Source organism: Phaethon lepturus, unplaced genomic scaffold (assembly GCF_000687285.1).
Source record: "Phaethon lepturus isolate BGI_N335 unplaced genomic scaffold, ASM68728v1 scaffold6964, whole genome shotgun sequence".
Lineage (NCBI taxonomy): Eukaryota > Metazoa > Chordata > Aves > Phaethontiformes > Phaethontidae > Phaethon > Phaethon lepturus.
Genome location: NW_010536904.1, coordinates 27,414 through 36,261, shown reverse-complemented (window position 1 = coordinate 36,261; position 8,848 = coordinate 27,414).

The following is an 8,848-nucleotide window of genomic DNA, read 5'->3' as shown; positions in this document are numbered from 1 at the left end:
TTAGTCTACATCTCCTTGTCTTAACACTTACTTACCAGGTAACAGTTATATTATGATAGTTCTCTCCTCAGAGTAGCAACTATCTGTTAACGTCGTCTTCATGAAATACACCTTGAACATCCCTGCGCAGACTGAAAACATAACTAGCAATGAATATCCTAATGTGCTGGCTCTAACATAACATTTAGGAACTATCCAAGCAGATTTAGACATTTTGGTGCAATACTTTCACCATCACTAGACCTACTATCTTCCCTTAAGGCAATTGTACTTATTTTAAACTTTTTGGGCTAGGTCACGTGTTTATGGTTGGGGTTGACAAAGACAGAAAGTCTTAATTTGCCCATAGAAACTAATGGAACTGTTAATGTGCTTCAAACAAGCAAATAAAATAATCTCTTTGCAACTATCTCCTCCTCTTTTCTTATGGGGGTGAAGACAGACATAAACCTACAGGGAGATAGTGACAAAGAATACACACACACACAGAGCTGTACTTGTTCATGATTTTGCTCATTTTTAAACATAAATTAAATTTTATGCATTATGTATCTTTAAGGAGACATACAGATAGCAAAATCTGCAATCCCAAGAAGCTCAGCACAGCTGCACATATTTCAAGCCAGTACATGTTTCAGATGAAGCTCGTTCTACAGAATGGACTCCCCATTAAGCAAACTCACTAGAAAACATGCCTTAAAATATTCATTATACATTCGGTGGTATACACAACGAAAATAGAATAGGTTTTGTTATTTAACATCTACTTAGTGTTTAAAAACGTATGCTCAATGTTTAGACAGTTTAAATGGCACTCAAGTTTCATACACTTAGTCAGATGCAGTACTTTTGCTAACTCTCAATGCCAAAACACAAAAGCAATGTTGTTTGGCTCTGGTCTGTGTTTAGGAGAATCTTGAGAGTTTTAAGAAGGTTGATAACTGCTGATAAACTTACTCTCTAGCTCAGTGAAGCATATTTAAGGTATAAGAAGTAACGTGGCATATTTAATTTTCACAGGTTATTTATCTCGCCAATGTGACCTAAGTTTTTCAACAAGTGATAGAAAACTATGTTGTCCTTCCTTCATTAATTTGCTTTCATTTTCTTGTTTTGTGTTAATTAATGTTTCTTTAAATTGGTGGTGATAAGCAGACCATCTTATGTGAGACCTTTGCACATAGTTTGAATAGTCCAGTATACAGTACAAAATATGATTAGCTGACGAAGTAATACACTGATTATCATGGAAAATCACTGATCAGTAACAGGGGTAAAAATTTACAGCTTCAGTGGAAGGGTCGTCAGAATTGAATGAATTTTGGATTCTTAATTTGAAACATTACATGCACACAGAATAAACCGTGCAAATTCTGTCAGAAATCTCATTACACAAGTGCAGATGTTGTCAGGGTATCTGCTGAATGATGAAATCATTCTCAACTGAAAGAGGAGCTGACTCGGCATATCAATCACTCCTGCAATCCTTGCTCTACAGTGGTTTGAATGTTCTTTACAGATGCTTGACATCTGCAATTTTCACAGTTTGTAGCAGTTAATATGTTGTTCTTCTAGCTTTTAACTTTTATTGCCTCCAAGATATTCGATGTTTGCCAGCTTCCAATTTGTAGAGTTGAAATCATGTATTGAGTCTGAATTGCTGGCCATTTGAAGGGTCTGTCTTTAATATCTTTGCAGAACCTATGTTGTGTCTTATGTTTTGAAAACATATTTTGCTGTCATAAAAATATGCATCTAATGTTAACTTCATTTTGAGCTGCATTTCCAATGGCATTGGTATTTTTCATCTTCTTAAAGTCATGACTGAGAATAGAAACCTGAGGGGTTTTTATCATGTGATTATTTTCATCAATGTAATATTTCACAAGTCGGAAATAAAAATATCTGTTTTACTGTACTCATTTGCAACTAGACATTTATGTACAGAATATAGTCTGAACTACTCTACGTAAGAGGTCAATTGTTCTATGACAGTACAGAGAGGCCTGTACTATACGGTACAGGGAACGCTTATAAAAGATGTTAATACTTCCTATATTTTGGTGGCAAATGGAAGGAAAGTTGAGTTGGAAAAATAGGCTGAGTTAAAATATAACTAAATTTGCCAAACACCTTTATGACTTTAAATTCCAAAAGCCCAATGAAGCTGGGTGGCATTGCATAGTCTGGTATACTGGATGAAAGAAATGGATAAAAAGGAACTATGTTTCTTTGATCTCTAGAGGAAGCAACCAAAATCGAATAATATCATGAATAAGACTACTGAATAAACTAGTTTAAATCTTCAGATAAAGGTTTTTTACATCACAAGTCCATCTCCTTTGGACTTCATCCAGTATATGGTGGGGGAAGAACAGGGGTAGGACTGGTGCAGGCAGGAAGAATTTAAAATATGTATTGTCTATATTTGCACAGGTCTCAATAACTCCCTTAACAGTTATTAAGCACTATTTTAGGTTGAGAAAACTGTTCAAATTACATGAAAATGCATGTAATACACAGAAAACATCAGTTAGTTATGTGAGAATGTAATTTATAGTTGTAATACTCAATGCCATTCAGATTGTCCAATTTATTAAGCTTATCTTCAGCTCCACTGTAACATACAAATCTTGAAAAGAAAACTCAGAATCTTCCGAGCTGATGCTTCACCTAGAAGCTTGGCTAGGAAAGGACAGAAACAAAGAGACCATAGAAAAAAACATTCAGAGAATGACAAAGAACAGAAGAAAAAAAAAAAAATCAGAGTTCAATCTCTTTTTTTTGTATACTATCTATAGAATACCACCTTGTATAGCTTTACTGTACCTAAAGCTTCCCCTTCTGCCATACACCCTCCCCAGTTCCAATCCCACCCCTATTTTCTTTGACTACATTGCCCTTGTTGAGATGAAAATCCAAGGATTTAAATTACAAAAATGCAAGATCTCTGAACTAGAGCTGGTTGTTGAATTCAAAGTACTATTGCTAAAACTTGATCTCCATGACATTTGATTGTCCTATTATCATGCTATGTGCTTCAAAAACCTGATGCAGCGCAGCAGAAATCATTTTAAGGTTATTTATGAACAGTATAAAGCACTGAACGGCTGTGAAAGCAGATTTGCACATAGAATCAGAGTGAATGTGACAGCTCTCCATTGCAAGTTCAAATCTTGGATTTTACATACATTTTTCACACCAATTCCAGACTTAAAATTTGAATTGAAATGTAGCTTTCAGTGAGCTTTGAGAAAATTACAGAAAACACTTGTTTTTCCACCACATTTTTGCATGGAGCCTGAATTTGAGACATTGCAAGAAAGGTACTTAAGCACTTTTAAATTTTGGTTTGGGGGTTGTTTTGGGAAGTAAAAAGAATTGAATAGCTTCTGATTGTGTTGTCCATTCTTCCAAAGCACACCTTACATTGATGAAATTTCTCACATGCTTAAATGCAAGAGGTTTCCTAAATCACTCACCTGTGTGTGCATTGTGGGAGGAAGGAAGAAGGAACAGTTTTTGCATTGGCAAAGGGGTTGCTTTTTTCCTCCGTCTCTCCACCTCACTTCCTTCAGGAAGAGCCAAGAGAGGATGTTGTTAACACCAACATTGTCATTATCACCCTTAAAGTCACTTAATGGTTGATTTTTAGCCAAATCAGCACCTCGACTCCCGGCGTGGCCACATGAATGCTCAAACTGATGCCCTGGGCACGGAGACATGGCTGCAGTTGAAGCGGCTAACACGGCAAGCACTGGCACTCGGTGCCCGAAGACGTTCAGATGAAGACAACTGGACAAGGGTCTAAGCCTAAGCTTGAAGTTGGCCCTGCTTTTCGCCAAGCACTGAACTAAACGAGCTCTAAAGATATCTTCCAGCCTCAATTACTCTATTCCAGTTGGCACAGAGCAGTGCCCTCTGACTCGAGCCGATTCCCACGTTTCCTCACAGACTCAAGGCACTTCCACCTCCAAGGCCCTTTCCCTTCCCCTTCTCCCCTACTCGTTTCACCGCGCAGGCAGCATCATTCTGCACTGCGACTCAGCCAACCTGTAAGACAGCCAGCAAAGCAGGCATCTGCTTTTGAACAATTACCGAGTAAGGTATCGGAGAGCACATGAAGCTAAGAAAATACTCTGAATATCTGTTAACATCTGAAATGTTCTGGAAACACGAGGACAACAAAGAAGGTTTAAAACAGAACTTCCATTTCTGGCTACTAGAAGTGGGTTCAAGGAAAAAAGACAGCCAGCCAGAGGACACTGTTTTTGCAAGTAACTAGTTCTGAAATAGCTTAAGCACACTTTTAAATAGATGGTATGAAGAATAAGCAAAGGCAGAAGGAGTCTCCAACTAAAGACTGAAAAGATAAACTTATGGTTTTTAAAGATAATCTAGAAGGGATCAGATAAAAAAAATGGAGTGTGGGAGAAAGTGTTAAAGAACTACACGCAGAATTACTCTTTGAAGAAATAATACATTTGCACGTCACTCAACTGGAGATGAAGCTTACGATCTACAGAGCAACCTACAGCACTAGAAACATGACCAAACCCCTAAAAATGAGAGAGTGGGGAGGGAGAGAAGCAGAAGGACTTGCAGAGGTGAACACTGGAGTCAAAACAGGACAAAAAGTTGCACAGAACATTAAATTTTGTGGCAGACTGACAAACCAAGAATACGCCCATTGCTTAAAAAGCAAAGTAAAACAATAAAGAGAATCCCATGATTTCACAGGCAAATGGAAACATTAGCAGGGTATCAACAGCATGAGCAGGGCTGGAAACAGCATTATTAACACGTGGGAAGGATCAAACAATGTTGCGGTAAGAAGTGAATGAGCTATCAGTTTTACGGAAAGCAGAACGTTAATTTCAAATTAACACAGATGAACAACCCGGTGTTATCAGGACACAGTAATCGTTGCTCTTGAAAGAAAAGCTGCAGGAAAACAGATGAAACTTAAATGTTATAATAAAGATTTTATTCCCAACCCAAGAAGTTTATGAAGTAAATGAACAGGAAACTAAGGCAAGGGAAAAGGTACAATCTATATACAGTATTACCAAAGGGAAAAAGAAAGTCTCAAATAGAAATAGAGTAAAAGTTGCATCATGCCTCAGCACTGGGAAGCCCATAAGAGGGACATCAAGCCAAAACAGCTGAGCATGTTCCTCAGGGAACATCCTGAGAGAACCTACCTACTTCATGCTCCTCAGGCATAGACAGCACGTGAGGCTTTTCTTGTCTGTGGGAGTCACCAGCTGAACTTGGACATCTGAAACAAGACAGAGAAAGAACACTGCCTGGTGGCTTCTGATCAGTGACTGACCTTTACCAAGTCCCTGTTTGGTTCAGCACTGCCTGGTTTGGCCCACGTACATTTAATTTGTTTCTACTTCATCAGGTTTCCACTCACGACAGAAATTGGGCTTACAGGGACGCCTAAATACAAAAAATGTACATCAGCCTTTAACTACTCCATTTATCACACAATGCCATTGTACAGTCAATGTTTTTTAAACAAACAGAACGCAAAAATCCCATTATAAGATTCCACCCAACCACAAGTGATGACGGGTAGATTACTACTTGGAAGTGAAGTGCATATATCCATAGGATTAGTACTATTTGTGTGTGTTACTCCGATAGAAATGTCTTTAATATCTGTGTTTTTAAAAATAGTTAATAGGAATTTTATTTTTAAATAAACATTATTCTGCTTTCGTAAGTTTTATTTAACAATTTCAGATGTGTTCAGAATGCCACTACCACCCAAAAAGGACACAGCGAGGGGATAATTGACCTTGTCAGCTAGAAGCAGTCTTCTCTTCTCCTTGGAACATTTAACTCATAGATGCAGTCGATTACCTTCAGGTAATGCCCGCTTCAAGGGTTTTACTGCTCTGTTCCTTTGAAATGAAATAGATTTACTAGCCTAAGTTAGACCTGTTTTGCCTAAAGCTCCAATGGCATTTTAGCAATATTAAAATTCTCTTTGATTGTAGTACCAGGTTTAAAAATAAAGCCACTGACATCTGTGTTTCAAAGCAATCAAGCATTTGTGAATCTTGCAAGTATTTGTTCCACAATCCTGAATTCATTAAAATGGATATTATAAAGTAGATTTATAGGTTCAAGGGCTAATTTTTTCTTGTCATATTATAAGTGTATTGGATAACTTTTAATCTAAAACTGTGTTTATACCTTATAATTCATTGGGAGAGTCTGTGGGTTTTTGTCTTAAGCCAGAAATCCTGGCAGAGTAAAACCAGGGCACAGCAGTATGCCATGCTTTACTACTCCGTCACCAATACAGTCTCTGCCCAGGAATCTTAGAGTTTGTGTTCCATGCTGAGAAACCCCAGCTGACATGAAGTCAACAGAACAGCAACTGAGAAGAAAAAGGTTGGAATGTAAAGCCCATGGCTCACACACGGACCCCTTGCCTAGTACTTATTCAGCACAATTAAAAACCTCAAATTCCTTTCTGTCTCAAAGAAGCTTCTAAATTAGTCACGCAGCAGAAAGCAGACACAGATTCACAAGGAAAAAATGCTCTGACCTTAGATGAGAGTACTTTTGCCCCTCCTTATTTCAACTTATATATAGTTAACCTTTTTTTTTTTTTTTAAATTATTTATGAATCTATACAGACTGGCAAAAACAGTCTTAACTGCACAGAAAAGACAGACCAGCAACTGAATTAAGAAGGTACTGAATTTAATTGCTTATTGTCCAGATATACACAATTGATGTTAATGTAAGATCTCATTTTCATTGCAGCTAAAAAGCAAAGCAAAAAGATAAGAAGATTCACAAGAAGCAAAAGAAACTGTCTGCACCACTTGCAGAGAATCAGTGTATGAAATTGCAAGCAGTCCAATATTTTGTTCATTAACTCCTAATTAAATAGTTCTATAAATAAGAATGAGCACTGTTGGATTATGTATCCTACTGCAAGTCCCCAGACACTTCCTATATTGTGTTTATTTTCACAGAAGCAATAGGATTTAATTCTACAATAATTACTTCCCAATTTTCCTCCAGAGCAAAAGTATATTACATTTCCTACTAAACTGCAAATGGATTCTATCAAGTAGCTGCTCTCTTGCAACTCACCGATAAAAGAGCAAATGGAAAATATTTTAAGAGTTTGTACTGCTCTTCGAAAGGTGCTGAGTCCAAGAGCAACTGTTGGAGGGGAAAAGCAGGGCTAAGAACAGAGTGTTTGGCCTTTATAGGATCAACACTGATTTTATTCAATACTCACTGGACAGACTACAATATGTATCTACTTCAATTTGCTTTACATGTAAAAGAAATTTTATATACACACACACACAAACACACCTTTAAAAAAAATCATTCATATTTTCCTACAAGTTTGTACATCATTTCCATTGGCTTCTTCAGCTTCTATCTGTAGTGTACTCAGCTAAATCTATACCAAATCTCTAGTTATGCCATTTTTAAAAAATGCATTCAAAGTTTCCCCCCAACACTGGAGTCTAAGTATGGGTGGTGACTGAAGATGTATTGTTGTCAAACTTGAAAGCTTGACAAAACCCCCCTTTTCTCAACATAGGACTAGAATAACAAAACTCCAAACCTCTTATCTGACAGCAACTTCCTTCTTGACTCAGGTCAAACTAGTGAACTTTCTGCTCTAGTTCTGAGGTCTACAGAATGGAATAAAACCTCCAAGGGGATGTGGGAGAAGCTGACAGAAAAATGATAAGCACTCAATGATTTAGTGAAAACACTGCTTAAAAAGTGCAGTCTTGAAAAATACGAGGTCAGAAACCAGAGTTTTGTAAAGAAAATGGCCACATTTTTCTTAAAACTTTCATAGAAGATTTTTACCAGTATTACCCACTTAGCAAGATTTTCTTAAGTACTATCAGTTTTAGCAGCACTATTTTTGAAACAGGTTTTCTGAGATTCTTTGAAAGAATTCAGTAGACATTTTCCTGACCAACAGTGCCTTTTTATTAATTTAATTCCAAAAGGTCAGTGGTTACATCTGAAAATTTTGACCAATACTTTCACTACATTTTATCCTTGTACCTTTCATTTCAGCTTCCAGTGTCTTCACTGGTAACCTGGCCATTTCTGGAGACCAGTGCAGCGAGACCAAAGTAATCTCTGGAGGCAAACCCACCACATTCTTTGTGGATGCAGTGAGCGCACCACATGCCACTGCACAGCACAGCTTCTGAGGGCTGGACAATCCGGCCACAGAAAGCGCGTACCTACACAGTCTGGGTGTGGAGATCTACAGGTCAGCTTTATTAGAAAGCACGTGCAAATCTTGAAGTGTGTATGGTTTTGACGCAATCCTGTGCTAGCTCATCTATCCGAGATTTGGGAACAGAATGGGATCTCAGCCTACAGACTTGGAGCACAGCTGAGACAGGTCATGACTGCTCCCACCCACCCCAATAGATGTCTAAAGTTTTATCCATTAAACTCTTCGGTACAACTTGTACGTAACAGTTACTTCTGCAACTAGCTGTGAAACAGGCGCTCAAGTGAGTTTCAAGAAGTTCTTGCTCATCACTTCATTAAAGAATATTCTTAGAGAAGGGCTGAAAGAAATTATGGTCTTCTAGACTTCGCTCCCTCTCCAGGGAGCAGACTTCCCTCCCTGCCCCACACTGTTTACCACTTCTTTTCTTTTTCAGTGCAGAGGATGAGCCCTTTGAGACCATACAAGTCAATTCCACCTGTATGAAGCTTGGCCAGCAGTAACTTTCACTGTGGGCATAAAAATGAAGCTCTAATTATTAGGCAATACTCTTGTCAATAGCGATAACGCAAATAATTTTTTAAAAAAATGTAT